The sequence below is a fragment of the Musa acuminata genome, chromosome BXJ2-1 (assembly GCF_036884655.1).
Source record: "Musa acuminata AAA Group cultivar baxijiao chromosome BXJ2-1, Cavendish_Baxijiao_AAA, whole genome shotgun sequence".
Taxonomy (NCBI): domain Eukaryota; kingdom Viridiplantae; phylum Streptophyta; class Magnoliopsida; order Zingiberales; family Musaceae; genus Musa; species Musa acuminata.
In genome coordinates this window covers 9,896,003-9,915,744 of record NC_088338.1, presented here as the reverse complement: position 1 = coordinate 9,915,744, position 19,742 = coordinate 9,896,003, and positions in this window count along the sequence as shown.

The window sequence follows — 19,742 nt, the reverse complement described above, 5'->3', positions numbered from 1 at the left end:
CATGTGGGAAAATATGATTAATAATTCCTTTTTTTTTCTTCAAACACAAAAAGCAGTTGCTAGTATTTTCAATACCCATATTGGTCGATCTATCTAAGATTAGGAGCAACGCTGCGATTAACTTTCGACAAAAGACCTTCACCCTTAGCATAGTAGGAAGATGTCAAACCTTTCAAGCTTATATATAAATCTATTGGCTGACTTGGTAGATGCAACCCCATTCTAATCATACTTCCAATTCATGCCTAAGTATCATCACTTGGAATAAGAAAGATATCATAATTGATATCAAAAATTCACTTGAATCTAAAATTGCATTGACCAATTTCTTTAACATGTTACATAAATTTGAATTTGCATGGTTGGTTGATTCCTTTTAGATTTTGCTTCGATAGTGAAATGTTGTTTTTACCCAAATTGCATGTAGTCAGTTGTTTCTGTTTTTACACCTACCAATTTAATTATTTATAAAAAGCCATTGATTGTCTCTTTGTTTTTTTACTTAAGAGCCCCTATTTTCATATTTTAACTGGGTGTAGGAGTGCCCTTCTTTATTTTTATTTGACATCCATTGAATTGATTCATGTCTCATGAGTCAGAAACCCTATTTATTGGCAATTCAAATCAATTAGCTCCAATTTTCTCATTCGTTCAACACCGTAAGTGGTTTAAGTAGGTAAGCCATAATACCTTATGTATTTTATAATTCCAAAACTATCTAGTTAGGCAATTTCATGACGTTAGAACCTTATGTGTTTTATGTTTTCGATAACTTTTAGATGGATAGTTCAAGTCAACAAGCTTAAATACCCTCATGCGCCTTATGTATCACATCCAATATACCCGATGCGAGTCATTCAATTCGTCAAATTTCACTATCCTCGTGTGTCTCATATGATCAACAAAACCAAAATGGGTTATTCAAATTAGTATACTTATGATGCTCTCATACCTCTCATACATTCAACACTCCCTATGCATGTTATTCGAGTCAACACGCTCTGATCCTATAAGCATCACATGCATGTGACACCCACTATGGCAGTGACTCAAGATAACATACCCAGATGCCATTATATGTTTCATGTATCTGACATTCCTATGTGAGCGATTCAAGTCAGCATGCTCTAACGCCTAATGTCTCATGCATCTAGTATCCCCTATGTAGGTAGTTTGATTAGCATGTTGTAATGCCCATACGTGTCTCATGCATCTCACAAGCTCTACAATGGCTGACAAGTTGTGATGCGATCACATGTCTATGTGTCTCATGCATCTAATACCTTTTGCGAGAGCAGTTTAAGTTAGGAAGCCTTGATGCCCGTGCATGATTTATGCATTTGACACCCTCTATATAGGTGATTTACGTCATCAAGCTGTGATACCCTTATGCATCCAACATTGTTTTTGTGGCGGGTCTATGTCGACATATTACAATGTCGATGCATGATTCATGTGTTTGACACCACCAACACAAGTGGTTCAGGTCAAGTCCCAAATCATATATCTAAACACTATTTATATAGGCAATTTAAGTCAACACGCCTTGATTTCCTCATGTGTTATATAGTTAACACCCTTAGATATTTGACAACCTCTATGCGAGCAATTCAAATCATCACACCTTGACATTCATGTGTCTCATGTATTCAACGCCGTCAATGAGAGCGGTTTAAGTCAACAAGCCTCGTTGCCCTCATGTGCCTCATGCATTCAACACCTTTACATGGGTCATTCAAGTTGGCACACTCAAATACATCAACACCCTTTATGTGGGTTGTTCAAGTCTATACATCCAACACTTTTGCATGTCTTCTGCTTTTGACACCTACTATGCACGTGGTTAAGTAGACACACTCCAATGCCTTCATACGTCTTGTGCATCCCAGTACCACTATGTGTGTGTCTTATATCCTCACACATCTCATATGTTTGACACCTCATATGAGAGATATTCAAGTGGGTATGCCTAGATGCCCTTGTGTGTGTCTTATATCTTACAATCCTACTTTGGTGGTTCAAGTTGGCAAGCCTAGATACCCTCACATAACTAATCCATCTGATACACCATATATGAGTGGTTCAATTCAATGGCCATAATACCCTCATATGTCTAATTTATTTAATAAACCCCATACGAGTGATTCAAGTAGGCACATCGGTGCCCTCGCATGTTTGATATGATCGACACTTCTATATGAGAAATTCAAGTGAGTATACTCAAATGCCCTCACAAGTATCTTACATCTAATACTCTTATTTGGGTGCTCAAAGTTGGTAAATGTAGATGTCCTTGTGCATTTAATTCGTCTGGCATCTCCTATATGAACAGTTTAAGTCGGTAGCCGTGATACTCTCAACCTCATATGTGAGTGATTCAAATAAGCATGCATCGATACCCTCACATGTCTTATGTGATTGACACCTCTATGTAGGTAGTTCAAGTCACTCTGCCATCACACACTCACATGTTTTATACATCCAATACCCCTATGCATTTAGTTCAATTGGGAATACCTCAAAAGCCCCGAGTGTCTCATGCATCTAACACCACCTTTATGCAGGTGGTCGAAGTCAGCATGCCCAAAGCTCTTGCATTTCTCATATGTCTAATGCTTCTATACAAGTGATTCAAGTCGGTGCATCCAAATGCCTTCATATGTCTTATGTATTCGACACCCCCTAAAGAGGATGTTCAAGTCAACATGCTACAACACCCCTCTACATCTCATTTGTCTCACACCCCCTAAATAAGTAGTTTATGACAATAAGCCCTAATGCCTTTGTATGTCTCATGTATTCAACAATCCCTATGTTAGCAATGTTGGCATGCTCTCGCATGCTCATACATCTCTTGCATTTGCACCCTACGTGGGTAGTTCAAGTCAACACATTCTAATGCCCTCATGCTTCTAATATATCTAACACTTCCTACATAAATAGTTCAATGCATGCCTTAGTACCCTTGTGCATCTTATGTGACTAACACCCCTTTATATGGGCAATTCAAATGGCATGCCTTGATACTCTTGTGCATCTCATGTTTACGACACCCTTATGTGAGTGATCAAATATTAGCAAGCCCCGATGGCCTTATGTATCTTATGTATCCAAGACCCCCATATGGGCACTTTAAGTTGGCATTCATGACTCCCTCACACATCTAACGCATTTGACACCCCCTTAGGTTATTCAAGAAGCCATGCTCCTAAGGCCCTTATGTCTCTTATGTGTTTAAAACCCACTATGCAGGATATTCAAGTCTATGCTACACAATGCCCTCTTGTGTCTTATGCATTCAACACCCCCTATGTTGATGATTTGAGTTCAGACATCATGATAGCCTCTCATGTCTTATGTGTCTCTAGCCCCTATACTAACAATTCAGCATACTCTGATGACCTCGTGTATCTCATGCGTCTAACACCATCTTTGTAGCCAATTTAGGTCCACATGCTTGATGCCTTACGCCTCTCGTGTCCAACACCACCTACATGTGTGGTTCAAGTTGCACACCCCAATCTCTCATGCATCTCATGTGATTGAGACACTCTATATACAATATTTAAGTCGACACACCCTAATGCACTACTAGATCTAGTGCATCTAACTCCTTTGAACATTTGATGGCCCTACATGAACAGTTAGATTCAACACACCTAAATGTTCTTGTGCATCTCATTTGTCTGACACCCCTAATGTAATTAATCAACTCCACACACCATAATGCCCTCGTGTATCTCTTGCATTTGACACCTACTACATAGGTGGCTTGTGTCACTTGTCACGATACCCTTACTTGTCTTATGTATCTAACAACCCCGTACACAAGCAGTTCAAGTCTACATGCAATGATACCCTCATACATCTTATGCGTTTGAAACCTATGTTGAAACAATTAACCTTGGCATTCTAAGATACTTGTGTATGTCTTATATGTTTAACACCTTCTTTGCAAGTGGTCCAAGTCACACATCAATACACCCTCAAATATTTCATATATTCGATAGCTACTAGTAGATACTTAAAGTCAGTATGCCTCAACAACAACATGCCTCTTATGCATTTGACACCCATTAACACCTTCATATGTCTAATGCGTCTATACACATGCTACATGGGTGATTGAAGTTAGCTCGCTCTCACACTCCTGTGCATCTAACACCCTCATATGTTTGACAATCCTATACGAGTGGTTCAAGTTGGAATGCCTCAACTTTGAAGCATCTCATGCATCCAACATGTTGGAACGTAGGCAGTTAATGTCAACAAGCCTCAATTCTCTCACACATCTCATGAGTTTGACACTCTTATATGGGCAACCAAAGCGTTGTCTCCTCATTCCATAAAATGCATCCATTAGAGATTTAAAAATATATATATGTCTCATTTAATTGTTTTCTAAAATAGACAAAAATAATTAAGGTATTAGAGATTAATATTGTGCTATGGAATAGGACGTTTACTTCTAATTTTGTATCAAAATGATTGCACACCTCTTATGATTTATCACGTGAGTTAATCATTTGACCATTTGATCGCTGCTATCAGACATATTTCATTCACAATTAAGTTCTAATTAGACAACCTCATAATATAGCCTTTGCTACAATGATATCTACGTAATACTGCTTTTATCATGAATAAACCATAGTATAATATAATTTTTTTTTTCCTTCTAATACTAATGCAATAATTAAGTTGAAATTCATGAGTATTCCCATCCTCTAAGTTAATAAAGTCTGATAGAAAATATTTTGGTAACCAATCCCCGTCCACCAGCTAATCATTCTAAAAGCGCTAACATTGAAGAAAAAAGTCGAATCACCCACTAGGAAATAACGTGATGGGTGGTTATGGTTTGTTTTCTATGGATAATAATCCACGGGAGGTCATTTGGACTGGCCCTATCGACTTCTGTGGCCAATAGTTCATGAAGGTTGTTCGGGCCTATTTATCACTCTATCGGCCCCCATGGACAATAGTTCATAGGAGGTCGTTCAAACATATCACCTCTACAGACAAAACAAGGGAGACGTTCGGGCTATTATGGAGGATCTCCTTAGTTGGTCAAGTATAAAAGCCGAACCCTGGTGTCGGCCTAAGACTCAGACCTCTTTCCAAAAACCTCTCACACCCTATGTAATTTTCAGAATTAACTTGTGAATTGGAGGAGTTGGGTTAGAAAATTCCTCCCGACGCTAACCTTTGCGCAATAACCCACCAAAAAGCCCACCTCGGCTTGACCTCAAGACCACCTCAGATAGGTCAAGGTTATGCGAAGACCACCTTAGTCGCACTAGGACTACCACAAGGGTTCCTCGGACGTCTATACACCTTTGGGACAAGACCAAGCTGGGCTGACTCGACCGTCCATGATGCGTCCCCTCAATAATTTGGCACTAGAAGGAGGGCATTGAATATCGTAGGAATGCCCGCCTATGTGTTGGAAAATCTAGGGGCGATATCACATGCGCAGTAGAAGAATATTAAAAATAAAATCCCTAATTTCTCAAAATATGTGTTCATCATCGTGCGAAGATTGGTGCACAAAAATTAAGAAACTTAAAATTGTGTATATGAAAGATTATATTACCTAGGGAGATCGTATATCCTTGAATCCTTGCAAATCTCTAGAAGAGGGTGAAGGAGGTCAAGTGTCATTCTCTCTAGTAGTGATCCACACAACATGGTTGCGACGATGCTCCTTAAAACTCCAAACCTGTTATCTGAGGAGGAGAAGGGGAGGACAATAGGAGAGGCAATCAAAAAAGCCCTAGCCTATGAACCATTAGTTCCTTGTCTACTTAACTCTAATGGATCCAACTCTATTGAGTATTAGATCTCCATCTAACTATCTAAGCCTCGTAGATTAGTAGATCTCTATCTAATAATCTCTTATTGACTCTTATTGGATTTCATCCATAGGATCTAATAATTCATGAGCTTATTGGATATCCAATAAGATAGGAGCTCAAGCCGATATCTTATATCCGAACCATTACATATCGCAACACCTACCATATGTGTGTGACCATATAGGCCCAATATCGAGCTGGTCGTGAGTCATAATTGTCAGAACTCATTCTGGCTCATTGAATTATTATCTCCATAATAATTCACTCGACTCATCGATTGCGGACGTACTATGCCACTACGTCGTAGTCCCTATATGATATAGGAGAATCCAATCCTATGGATCTATCTATCCTTAGTTACCATGTACATATAGTCTCTCAACCATCTACTATTCCAAAGACCATATATCGAGCATGGTACTATCATGCCCATACGGTTTCTTATCGAGTCTTGCTCTAATCGGATTTTCCCGGAAAACTCTTTCTCTCTCAATCCGAATCACCTTGGCCAAGTATTTGTTTGAGCAAGAAAATAGAATATTTCTCTCATGATACCGAGAGTGGATGATCCTCTATCGATACTCAATAACCCTCATAAGGTTGGCTGCCACTCTCAATAACAAATTGTACTAGATTTGAAAATTTCAAATCTATAAGTCTGGTATCAAAGAATGGAATACTCATACAGGACATCCTTGATGTCTCAAGTCTAAGGACAATATAAACTATTGGGACTACGGAATTACTGTTTGTTAAGAAGGTATCATCAACCATCCAGTATTCCGTGAGCAGATCAATTAGTGAACTCATTCTCCAATGAGCACTTGTATTGTATCCTTAATGTCCCCGCACAAGTAGCTATGAGACCAGCTGACTCCATCATATGGACAAGTATACAACGCACCAGTTTGTCCGGTTATCTCAATGTCCTTCTCGAGTAACCTATGACCGAGATTATTTAGGGTCTATGTTTAAAGGTGAATTAGTCTCATTATTGTAATCCTATCATGATCTGATTCCCATTGTATAGATCCATATGTCATCACTCACGTGAATGACTTGCAGGGCACCCATGACTAACACCTAGGCCCCTTGTGTCCAACACCACCTATATGTGTGGTTCAAGTTACACACCCCAATCTCTCATGTATCTCATGTAATTGATACACCCTATATAGACTATGTAAGTCAACACACTCTAATGCGCTACTAGATCTAGTGCATCTAACTTCCTTGAACATTTGATGGCTATACATGAGCAGTTAGAGTTAACACACCTAAATGCCCTTGTGCATCTCATTTGTCTGAGATCTCTCATGTAAGCTATTAACTCTACACACCATAATGCCCTCATATATCTCTTGCATTTGACACCCACTACATAGTTAGCTTATGTCACCTATCACGACACCCTTACTTGTCTTATGCATCAAACAACCCCATACGCAAGCAGTTCAAGTCCACATGCAATGATACCCTCATAAGTCTTATGTGTTTGAAACCTTTGTAGAGGTGGTTCACCTTGGCATTCCAAGATACTCTTGTATGTCTTATATGTTTAACACTTCCTTTACAAGTGGTCCAAGTCCACACATCATGACACCCTCAAATATTTCACATGTCCGATAGCTACTAGCAGATTCTTAAAGTCAATATGCCTCAACACTAACATGCCTCTCATGCATTCGACACCGATTAACACTTTCATGTCCAATGCGTCCACACATGCTACATGGGTGGTTGAAGTTAGCTCGCTCTCACATCCTTGTGCATCTAACACCCTCTCATATGTTTGACAATCCTATACGAGTGGTTCAAGTTGTAATGCCTCAACTTTGAAGCATCTCATGCATCCAACAAACCTAATGCAGGTAGTTAATGTCAACAAGCCTCAATTCCCTCACACATCTCATGAGTTTGACACTCTTATATGGGCAACCAAAGCGTTGTCTCCTCATTCCATAAAATGCATCCAATTGAAATTAAAAAAAAAATGTCTCATTTAATTGTTTTCTAAAATGGACAACAATAATTATGGTATTAGAGATGAATATTGTGCTATGGAATAGGATGTTTTCTTCTAATTTTGTATCAAAATGATTGCACACCTCTTATGATTTATCACATGGGTTAATCATTTGACCATTTGATCGCTGCTATCAGACATATTTCATTCACAATTAAGTTCTAATATTAGACAACCTCATAATATAACCTTTGCTACATTGATATCTATGTAATATTGCTTTTATCATGAATAAACCACAGTATAAGAAATAATTTTTTCCTTCCAATACTAATGCAATAATTAAGATGAAATTCATGAGCATTCCCATCTTCTAAGTTAATAAAGTTTGATAGAAAATATTTTGGTAACCAATCACCATCCACCAACTAATCATTCTAAAAGCGCTAACATTGAAGAAAAAAGTCGAATCACCCACTAGGAAATAACGTGGTGGGTGGTTATGGTTTGTCGATTTCTATACATAATAATCCACGAGAGGTCATTTGGACTGGCCCTGTCGACTTCCGTGGCCAACAATTCATGGAGGTTGTTCGGGCCTGTTTATCTCTCTATCGGCCCCCATGGACAATAGTTCATAGGAGGTCGTTTGAACATATCACCCCTACAAACAAAACAAGGGAGACGTTGGGGCTATTATGGAGGATCTCCTTAGTTGGTCAGGTATAAAAGCCGACCCCTAGTGTCGGCCCAGGAGTCGGACCTTTTTCCAAAAACCTCTCACACCCTATGTAATTTTCGGAACGAACTTATGCGTTGGAGGAGTCAGGTTAGAAAATTCCTCCTGACGCTAACCTTTGCGCAATAACCCACCAGAAAGCCCACCTCGGCCTGACCTCAAGACCACCTCGGATAGGTCAAGGTTATGCGAAGACCACCTTAGTCGCGCTAGGACTACCACAAGGGTTCCTCGGATGTCTCTACGCCTTTAGGACAAGACCAAGCTGGGCTGACTCGACCGTCGATGATGCATCCCCTCAATAATTTGGCACTAGAAGGAGGGCATTGAATATCGTAGGAATTCCTGCCTATGTTTTGGAAAATCTAGGGGCAATATCACATGCGTAGCGAAAGAATATTAAAAACAAAATCCCTAATTTCTCAAAAGATGTGTTCATTGTCGTGCGAAGATTGATGAACAAAAATCGAGAAACTTAAAACTGTGTATATGAAAGATTGTATTACCTAGGGAGTTCATATATCTTTGAATCCTTGAATCCTTAACAATTTGGCACTAGAAGGAGGACCTTGAATATAGTAGGAATATCTGCCCATGAACCCTTTACACAAATGGGAAGCTACTTTAATAGTGCAAAGATTGAGTGCTCCAGTGAAGAAACTCTACCCCCAATCTATAGCACCTTTACACAAATGGGCAGCTACCCTCCTTTCCCCAATTGGATGCAACCACCTCCACTTAGACACTAGGGTATTACTGGCCTCTATTCAATGACTTAGAACTCTCACCTTCGAGGATGAATATGAGGCACTTGGTTGTCCCTGCAATGGCATTATTGAACATCATGAACCAAGTGTAGGAGCTCACAAGCATAATGCAGGCAATCGCTCCGCTCTTATCCTAACTAAGTCAACAGACTATCTTGTCATCGCAACCACGACCGATATCTCAACCACCACTAGCACCCGCACCTATCGGGGTCATAGATGCCCTACAAATCGATGACACGGTATCGACGCGCAGCGGTGCACATATCTGGTATGCATGAAACTCTTCTGCCAACCCTACAGCTCCAAGTATGTTATGTTTCATGGACTCTACGACGTGGCATTTGTGATAAAGATGATCACCCGAGCCCCACTGCCCAACACATTGAACGACTTCTCTGATTTGGTGAGGACCATCTTTGGCCAGATTTATGATCTCAAATATATATCTCGATTTTGTGGAGGACTTCCTCAGGGAGAGATTGGTTTGGTGGGACTATCAAGGTTATTGAACTTTGAACCCATAGGGATCCGTCACCAAGCAGCATATGACAGTCTACTAATTGGGGCACTCTTCAACAAAATGAAGCAACAAAGGCATGACATAGAGGACAACAGATCTGCATCAGTCCTCTATGGCATAGATAATAGAAGCGTCGAGAACAGGACTCGAAGGATTGACCGCAGAGGTTGGCCTTACCCAAGACGGCAGCAACACCCCTTGGCTGCCATGGGGTTGGCGGTTTAATTTAGAGGGAACATGTTAATGTATTGAAGCATTTTTCATTTCTTCAATAAAGCTTCTTCACTTCTTCAATAAAGCTTCTTCAAGTTTCGCTCTTGCCTTTGGCCAACTACCAACGTCGTTGAGAAAAGACTAACGCCACTGCAGCCACATTCCTAAGAGGCTCCACAGCCAATCCTCATCTTCCTCACCACGGTAGCCTTCGCTGTCTTCGCTGATCTGCCAAAAGTCGGTGGACTTAAGGAGAACGAAGGGCGGATATAAGGAGAATGAAGGGAACGCCTGTGCCCTCGCAGCAACCGCAATCGCAACAGTAGCAGCGATCTGCTCTTGCCCTACTCACGAAGTCTCTCGCTTGTAAATCATTCTTTGCATCGATCCAAGATTGGTATTCTTATCAGGAGCACCATCTTGTGGGGGGCATGATAGAAGGGCATGATAGAAGATAAGATTTCCTCAACTATACGAGGAAATCTCTCTATTCTGTTGAGGAAAATCCTCTATTCTATTGTGGGAAATCCTTTCTCCTAATTTGTATGAGAGAGAATATCTTAATGTATTGAAGCATTTTCATTTCTTCAATAAAGCTAAAGCTTCTTCTCTTCTTCAATAAAGTTTCTTCAATAATTGTTCTTATCTTCTATTCCTTCCATCATGGTATCAGAGCAGTGAGAAAAGTGAAGTTTCGCTCTTGCCTTTGGCCAGCGACCAACGTTGCTAAGAAAAGCGAAGCTTCGCCATTGTTTTCGGCCAGTGACCAACGCCGCTACAGTCACATTCCTAAGAGGCTCCACGGCCAATCCTTATCTTCCTCACTGCGGTAGCCTTTGCTATCTTCGCTGATCTGCCAACAGTCGGTGGACTTAAGGAGAACGAAGGGCGGATTTAAGGAGAATGAAGGGAACGCCTGTGCCCTCACAACAACAGCAATCGCAACAGTAGCAGCAATCTGCTCTTGCCCTACTCACGAAGTCTCTCGCTTGTAAATCATTCTTTGTATCGATCCAAGGCATGATAGAAGATAAGATTTCCCTAACTATATGAGGAAATCTCTTTATTCTGTTGAGGAAAATCCTCTATTCTGTTGAGGGAAATCCTTTCTCCTAATTTGTATGAGAGATAACATGTTAATGTTAGGATCGAGAGCACTAAGAGGGGGGGGTGAATTAGTGCAGCGGATATCTTTTAGCGATTAAAAACAAAAGCTGCGTTCGTTCGATAAAAATCAGTTTTGAAGCAAAAGCCGACTCAAAGATAACTTATGACTAAGTGCAGTTTACGTCTAAACGTAGTTTACGTCTAAACACAATTTACGTTTAAATGCAGTTTGCGTCTAAACGCAGTTTTACGTCTAAACGCAGATTTACGTCTAAACGCAGATTTACGTCCAAACTCAGTTTACGTCTAAAACGCAGTTTTACGTTTAAACATAGTTTACGTCTAAATGCAGTTTTACGTCTAAAACGCAGATTTATGTCTAAACGCAGATTTACGTCTAAACGCAGATTTACGTCTAAACGCAGTTTGCGTCTAAGCGCAGTTTGCGTCTAAACACAGTTTGCGTCTAAGCGCAGTTTACGTCTAAACGCAGCTTACGTCTAAACGCAGTTTGCGTCTAAACGCAGTTTGCGTCTAAGCGCAGTTTACGTCTAAACGCAGTTTGCGTCTAAACGCAGATGACAGTTTGCAGTTCTAAATGAAATCAAGACGTAAACGTAAACTGCACAGAACCTTGTTCGTAAAAGCGCAGAAGACAGTTTGCAGTTGTAAATGAAATCAAGACGTGAACGTAAACTGCACAGAACCTTGTCCGTAAAAAAGGCGCAGAAGATAGTTTGCAGTTGTAAGTGAAATCAAGACGTAAACGTAAACTGCACAGAACTCATTCGTAAAAGCGCAGAGAGACAGTTTGCAGTTTGTAGATGGAATCAAGATGTGAACGTAAACTGCACAAAACTCGTTCGTAAAAGCGCAGAGAGCAGTAGCTATGTAGGAGGTTTGCAGTAATGATAAAGTGCTCAAAATAAACGCAAACCAGAGATTTAGAGTGGTTCGGTCAGTCTTGACCTACTCCACTTTTGGCTTCCTCCACCGGCGAGGTCACCGACGTCAACTAGGAGCCTTCCTTCAATAGGCGAAGGCCAACTACCCTCTTACAGATTCACTCCTTTTGACGGGCTCAGGAGACAACCCTTACAAATGTTTTCTCTCCTCTCTTTACAACTCAAACTTGAAGAACAGAAGGAGGAGGAAAACTAGCAGTTTTGAGCTCTAAGAACCACTGAAAAGATCAAGATTTTGGCTTGAGTTCTTGCTCTTTCAGTGCTAAATGGGTGGGGAATTTATAGGCCCCAACCCAATTCAAATTTGGAGCTCAAAACGATCAAATCCCGAAATTCCGGGATCAGGCGGTTGCACCTCCTGACTGGAGAGGTTGCACCGCCTGGCAGAGCTCGAAGACTGAGCTCAGGCGGTGCCACCTCTTGACAGAGGCGGTTGCACCTCTCTGCCAGAGCTCGAAGACTGAGCTCAGGCGGTGCCACCTCTCTGTCAGGGAGGTTGCACCGCCCAGTCTTGCTCGAAGACTGAGCTCAGGCGGTGCCACCTCCCGGCTGGGGCGGTTGCACCTCCCAGCCTCGTTGGAAGACTTAGCCTGGGCGGTGCTACCTCCTGGCTGGGGCGGTGCCACCTCTTTCACTATTTCAGCTCACTTGGTTTGGCTCCAAACTTGGCCCAAACCAGTCCGAACTTGGGCCTAATTGGCCCCTACTTGGGTTATAAGATTAATACCTAATCCTAACCCTAATTAATGTGCTAACTATGATTTTAAAGACATTTTCTAAGCTATTACAAAGTCCGCAAGTCAAGACTTCTTCTGGCGAGCTTCCGGCAAACTTCCGGCGGTCTTCCGATGAACTCTCGGAAACCATTCTGCGGACTCCCGGCAAGCTCCTAGACTTCACGATTTGTTCTTAGCGAGTTCCAATGAGCTTCTTCGGCAAGCTCCGATCTTTCTCGGCGAGCTCCGCGAACTCCCAACGAACCTTCGGACTTCCGTCGAACTCTCGAACTTGCAACAAATCCTTCGCGCTTGACTCCGACACTTTGTTTCGCCTTATGTCTTCATCGTTATCATAGCTAATCCTGCACAATTAAAGAAAAACTTCGATCGAGACAATTAATCCTAAGCAATTAACCAAGTTGTCCGGCATGTCATTGGTCCCTCGACGCTTCGTCCGATTCTTCGGCGCATCGTCCTTTCCTGCAGCCTATTGCCCAATCGGCCAGTTGACTCCGCAACTCCGATATCCTTGGCACAATACCCGCTCTTCTTGGCCCGATGCCCGAGTCCACGGCCCGAAGCCTTCTGTCGATACGTCGACCGATCCACCGGCCCGACGTCCAATCTTCTGACATGTTCCTCCGGCACAACATGATGTTCCTGCTTTAATTGTTTCATCCTGATCGAAGCACCCTGCGTCACTCAAAACGCAGATTAAATCATAAACATATATCAAGTAGTTTCATCATCAAAATACGAGATTCAACAGTTAATGTATTGAAGCATTTTCTTTTCTTCAATAAAGCTAAAGCTTTTTCTCTTTTTCAATAAAGCTTCTTCAATAATTGTTTTTATCTTCTATTCTTTCCATCATGGTATCAGAGCAGTGAGAAAAGCAAAGCTTCGCCCTTGTCTTCGGTCAGCGACCAATGCCGCTGTAGTCACATTCCTAAGAGGCTCCACGGCCAATCCTCATCTTCCTCACCGCGGTAGCCTTCACTACCTTCGCTGATCTGCCAATAGTCGATGGACTTAAGGAGAACGAAGGGAACGCCTGTGCCCTCATAGCAACAGCAATCGCAATAATAGCACCATCTTACGGGGGCATGATAGAAGATAAGATTTCCTCACTAGGGGAGATATTGAGGCTATTACGGAGGATCACCTCACTGGTCAGGTATAAAATCCAACCCCTGGCGTCGACCTAGGAGTCGGACCTCTTTCCAAAAACCTCTCACACCCTATGTAATTTCTAGAACTAACCTTCGTGCAATAACCCACCAAAAAGCCCACCTCGGCTTGACCTTAAGACCACCTCAAATAGGTCGAGGTTACACGAAGACCGCCTCAATCGCACTAGGACTGCCATAAGGGTTCCTTGGATGTCTCTATGCCTTTGGGAAAAGACCAAGCTAGGCTGACTCGACCGTCGATGATGCATCTTTTCAATAATTTGGCACTAGAAGGAGGGCATTGAATATCATTTGAATGCTCGCCTATATGTTGGAAAATCTAGGGGCGATATCACATGCGTAGCGAAAGAATATTAAAAATAAAATCCCTAATTTCTCAAAAGATGTGTTAATTGTCGTGCGAAGATTGATGCACAAAAATCAAGAAACTTAAAACTGTGTATATGAAAGATTGTATTTCCTAGGGAGATCATATATCTTTGAATCCTTGAATCCTTAACAATTTGGCACTAGAAGGAGGACCTTGAATATAGTAGGAATATCCACCCATGAACCCTTTACACAAATGGGAAGCTACTTTAATAGTGCAAAGATTGAGTGCTCCAGTGAAGAAACTCTACCCCCAATCTATAGCACCTTTACACAAATGGGTAGCTACACTCCTTTCCCTAGCTGGATGCAACCACCTCCACTCAGACACTAGGGTATTACTTGCCTCTATTCAATGACTTAGAACTCTCACCTCCGAGGATGAATATGAGGCACTTGGTTGTCCCTGCAAAGGCATTATTGAACCTCATGGACCAAGTGTAGGCGTTCACAAGCATAATGTAGGCAATCGCTCCGTTCTTGTCCCCACTAAGTCAACAGACTATCTTATCATCGCAACCACGATCGATATCTCAACCACCGCTAGCACCCGCACCTATCAGGGTCATAGATGTCGACTGTTGGGCTGACAGCCCAAAGTGGGTTCAGCCCATGGTGGGCTTCATTAGCCCACAACCCACACCCCTTTGACCTAACCCTAGATCAATATAAGGGGGGTGTGGGGGCTGCATTTTAGACACAGAAAAGAGGCAGAAAAAGGCAGCAATGTGGGCAGCAACGTTGACGTCCTCGTAGCAATAAAGAGAGAAGAACAAGGCAGAAAAACAAGAGAATAACTGGGATATAAGGATCACGTCACTGCCCACAATATCTAAAACCTCCCCAAGTAATCACAGCAAGAGTCTACTGTAGATTTGATCTAACCTGAGATGAGAACACTGCTAGATGATTGAGAACAGTCTCTCTGCGTTGTCCTTGTCTTCTTCCCTTTCTTTCTCTTCCTTTTCTGCCTTGTTCTCCTTCTTCTCTTTGGAATCTCGTCACACTAAAGATCTGCCTCGTTGCTACCTTTTTATAGCCTTTTTCTGCTTCTAAAACGTAGCCACCACACCCCCCTTATATTGATTAGGGTTAGGTCAAAGGGGTGTGGGTTGTGGGCTGATAAAGCCCACCATGGGCTGAACCCACTTTGGGCTGCCAGCCCAACAACCTCCCCCTTCAGCCCATAAAGGGGGTTGTCTCATGACTCCTTAATGTGAAGCCATGCCGACCAACTGTCGGCATATCTCCTGTCTTTCTTTTGGTAAGGTCTTCGTCAACATGTCTGCTCCGTTGTCATCTGTATGAATTTTCTGAAGCTGCAACTGCTTCTCTTCAAATACATTTCGAATCCAGTGGTATCTGACATCTATATGCTTTGACTTGGAATGAAACATTGGGTTCTTACACAAATGGATGGCACTCTGGCTGTCATAATGCACCACATAATTTTCCTGTTTCAGCCCCAATTCTTGTAAGAATTCTTTCATCCATAACATTTCTTTGCATACCTCTGTAGCAGCAATATATTCTGCTTTTGTGGTGGAGAGAGCAATACACCTTTGTAACCTAGATTGCCATGACACAGCTCCCCCTACAAAAGTAAGTACATAACCTGAAGTGGACTTCCTCGTATTTATATCTCTTGCTATATCTGCATCTGTGTAACCTGTCAACATAGGTGGTCCACCTCCAAAGTTTAAACAAACCTTAGAGCTCCCTTTGAGATATCTAAAAATCCACTTCACTGCTGCCTAGTGCTCTTTGCCTGGATTTGCAAGAAATCTACTAGTAACACCCACTGCATATGCGATGTCTGGCCTCGTACATACCATTGCATACATTAAACTTCCAACTGTTGAAGCATAAGGAACCTTTTGCATTTTCTCCTTCTCCTCATCACTTGACGGACTCTGTTCTGAGCACAACTTGAAGTGACCTGTAAGAGGAGAACCAACTGGTTTTGCATTGCTCATACTGAATCTTTCCAATACCTTCTCGATGTATTTCTTCTGTGACAACCAAATCTTCTTGTTTTTCCTGTCACGAGAAATCTGCATGCCTAGTATTTGCTTTGTTGGCCCCATGTCCTTCATTGCAAAAGACTCACTCAGTTCCTTCTTCAACCAGTCAATTTTAGACATATCTTTCCCAAGAATAAGCATGCCATCAACATAAAGTAAGAGAATAATAAAATCCTCACCAAACCATTTGATGTACACACAATGATCTGAAGCCGTTCTTTTGTATCCATTTTCTGTCATAAATGAATCAAACTTTCTGTACCACTGTCTTGGAGCTTGCTTTAGCCCATATAAGCTCTTCTTCAACTTGCAGACAAAATTATCTTTACCTTTGACTTTGAAGCCTTCTGGTTGCTCCATATAAATTTCCTCCTCCAAATCACCATGAAGGAAAGCTGTCTTCACATCTAACTGCTCAACCTCCAAGTCCTGGCTAGCAGCAATACCAAGAGCAACACGAATAGAAGACATTTTAACAACAGGAGAAAATATCTCTTCAAAGTCAATACCTTTCTTTTGACCAAAGCCTTTCACAACCAATCTAGCTTTGTACTTTGGTTGAGAACAATATTCTTGAGTCTTCAACCTAAAAACCCACTTGTTCTTCAAGGCCTTCATTCCATTTGGTAGCATCACCAAATCATAAGTGTGGTTCTTCTAAAGAGCATCCATCTCTTCCTGCATAGCAACTAACCACTTCTCTTTCTGCTCACTCTCAATTGCTTCCTGGTAACTCTCTGGTTCACCTACATCAGTAAGCATCACATACTCATCTGTAGAGTATCTTCTGGAAGGTTGACGTTGTCTAGAAGATCTTCTCAACTGAGGTTCTGTTGGAACTTGCTCTCCTACTTCTTCTTGCTCAACATGTCCTGCAGGTAGATCAACATCAGGCTCTACACTATTTTCCTGCACATCTCCCCCATCACCCTGATATACTGGAGGAATAACTGGGTCACAATCTGCTAATCCTTCTGCAGAAGTCTTGGCTGGTGCCTTCTTCTTCAAATCCTCAAAGGTTTGATCCTAAAAGAAGACCACATCTTTGCTCCTGAACACCTTCTGCTTTTCTGGATCCCAAAGCCTGTAACCAAAATGATCATGTGAGTAACCAAGAAAAATACATTCTTTAGACTTACCATCCAGCTTGGACCTCTCATTGTCTGGAATATGTGCAAATGCACGACAACCAAACACTCTCAAATGCTTGTAGGAAACATCTTTCCCTGACCATACATGCAGTCGTCAAAGCCTCATCCCAAAACCTTTTGGGTAGCTTGGCCTGTGAAAGCATACATCTGATCTTTTCCATGATGGTGCGGTTCATCCTCTCTGCAATTGCATTATGCTGAGGTGTACCAGGAACTGTCATCTCATGTTGGATCCCATGTGACCTGCAATAGTCATTAAACAATCCCGTATACTCACCACCATTATCTGATCTTATGCATTTCAATTTCCTTTCTGTCTCCCTTTCAACCCTGGTATGAAACTCTTTGAAGACATTAATAATCTGATCTTTGGTCTTCAAAGCATAAGCCCAAACTTTCCTGGAAAAATCATCTATAAAAGTGACAAAATAAAGTTCACCACTTATACCAAGAACATCAACAGATCCACCAGGAGTTTTTGTCCTCAAAGGACCACATACATCTGTATAAACACGGTCTAAGGCATGTATTTTTCTAGATAAAGCAGCACTAGCAAATGAAACTCTATGTTGTTTACCAGCCAAACAATCAATACAGGGGTTCAGATGTATACCTCTGAGATATGGTAATACCTCTCTCTTGGAAAGAGCTTGCAGCCCCTTCTCGCTCATGTGTCCCAATCGCCTATGCCACAACTCCATACTGAAGTCTTTCTCTGTAGCATTTAACTGCTCACCATAAGCTTTAGCCTGCAACCTGTACAAAGTATGACATTTCTTTCCACTAGCTATAACAAGAGAACCCTTACTGAGCTTCCATTGCCCTTTGTGAAATATGCTTTCATACTCTTTATCATCTAGTCTTCCAACTGAAATTAAATTCAGCCTCAAGTCAACCACATGCCTCACATCCTTAAGTACCAACTTGCAGCCAAGTTTGGTCTTTAAATGGATATCACCCATGCCAATGATGTCTGTTGTGCCATAGTTGCCCATCTTGACAACACCAAAGTTTCCAGACCTGTATGTAGCAAAAAACTCCCTCCGTGGTGTAGCATGATAAGAAGCACCTGTGTCAATCACCCACTCAAGATCCTGACACACACAAGAAAAAATATCATCAGAAGGAGACAAAATCAAATAATCACCACCCTGCACTGTAGCTGTAGTATTATCCTTTGACTCTGTAGACTCCACTTCTTTTCCCTTTTTCTTGTTCTTCTTAGGTTGCTTACATTGGTTCTTGTAATGTCCTTTCTCACCACAGTTATAGCAAACAATATCTTTTCTTGATCTTGACTTGCTCCTACCCATACGTGAACTGCTTCTAGACTTTGACCTTCCTCTGTTCTCTGAGATAAGTGCTTGTGAATCATTCTGAGATGTTGCCGAACTCTTTCTTCTCAACTCCTCATTCAACAAACTGCTTGTTACTTGACTCATAGTGACAATATCATCTGGCGCAGAATTAATAAGGGAAACCACCAACGTCTCCCGACTTTCTGGTAATGAACTAAGAAATAACAATGCCTGCAACTCATCATCAAGAGACATTTTCATAGAGGATAAATGGTTAGTAATACTCTGCATTTCATTCAAATGCTCAGCAATAGAAGCACCCTCTCTATATTTTAGGTTCACAAGTTTTCTGATCAAAAAAGCTTTGTTGCCAACTGTTTTTCTTTCATAGAGACTTTCCAATTTTTTCCAAAGAGAATATGCAGAAATTTCAGTAGAAACATGGTGAAAGACACTATCATCAAGCCACTGTCTAATAAACCCAATTGTTTTTCGATCTAACCTCTTCCACTCATCATCTGTCATAGTTGTAGGTTTTGCACTATCCCCCTGCAAAGGTCCATACAAATCTTTGCAATACAAGAGATCTTCCATTCTTAGTTTCCATATCAACCAATTGTTTCCATTCAAACTAATCAAACGAGAAACATTACTGGTCTCCATGTTCAAATACAAAAATTAAATCACCAAAACCCCGCTCTGATACCAGTTGATGGGGATATAAAGAGGAATAACCTTTGTATATGAACAAATACTAGAAGACCATAATACGCAGCGGAATAAAACGGAAACACAATCAAACAGAACACCAAGATACACGTGGAAAACCCCTTCAATGTGAAGGGTAAAA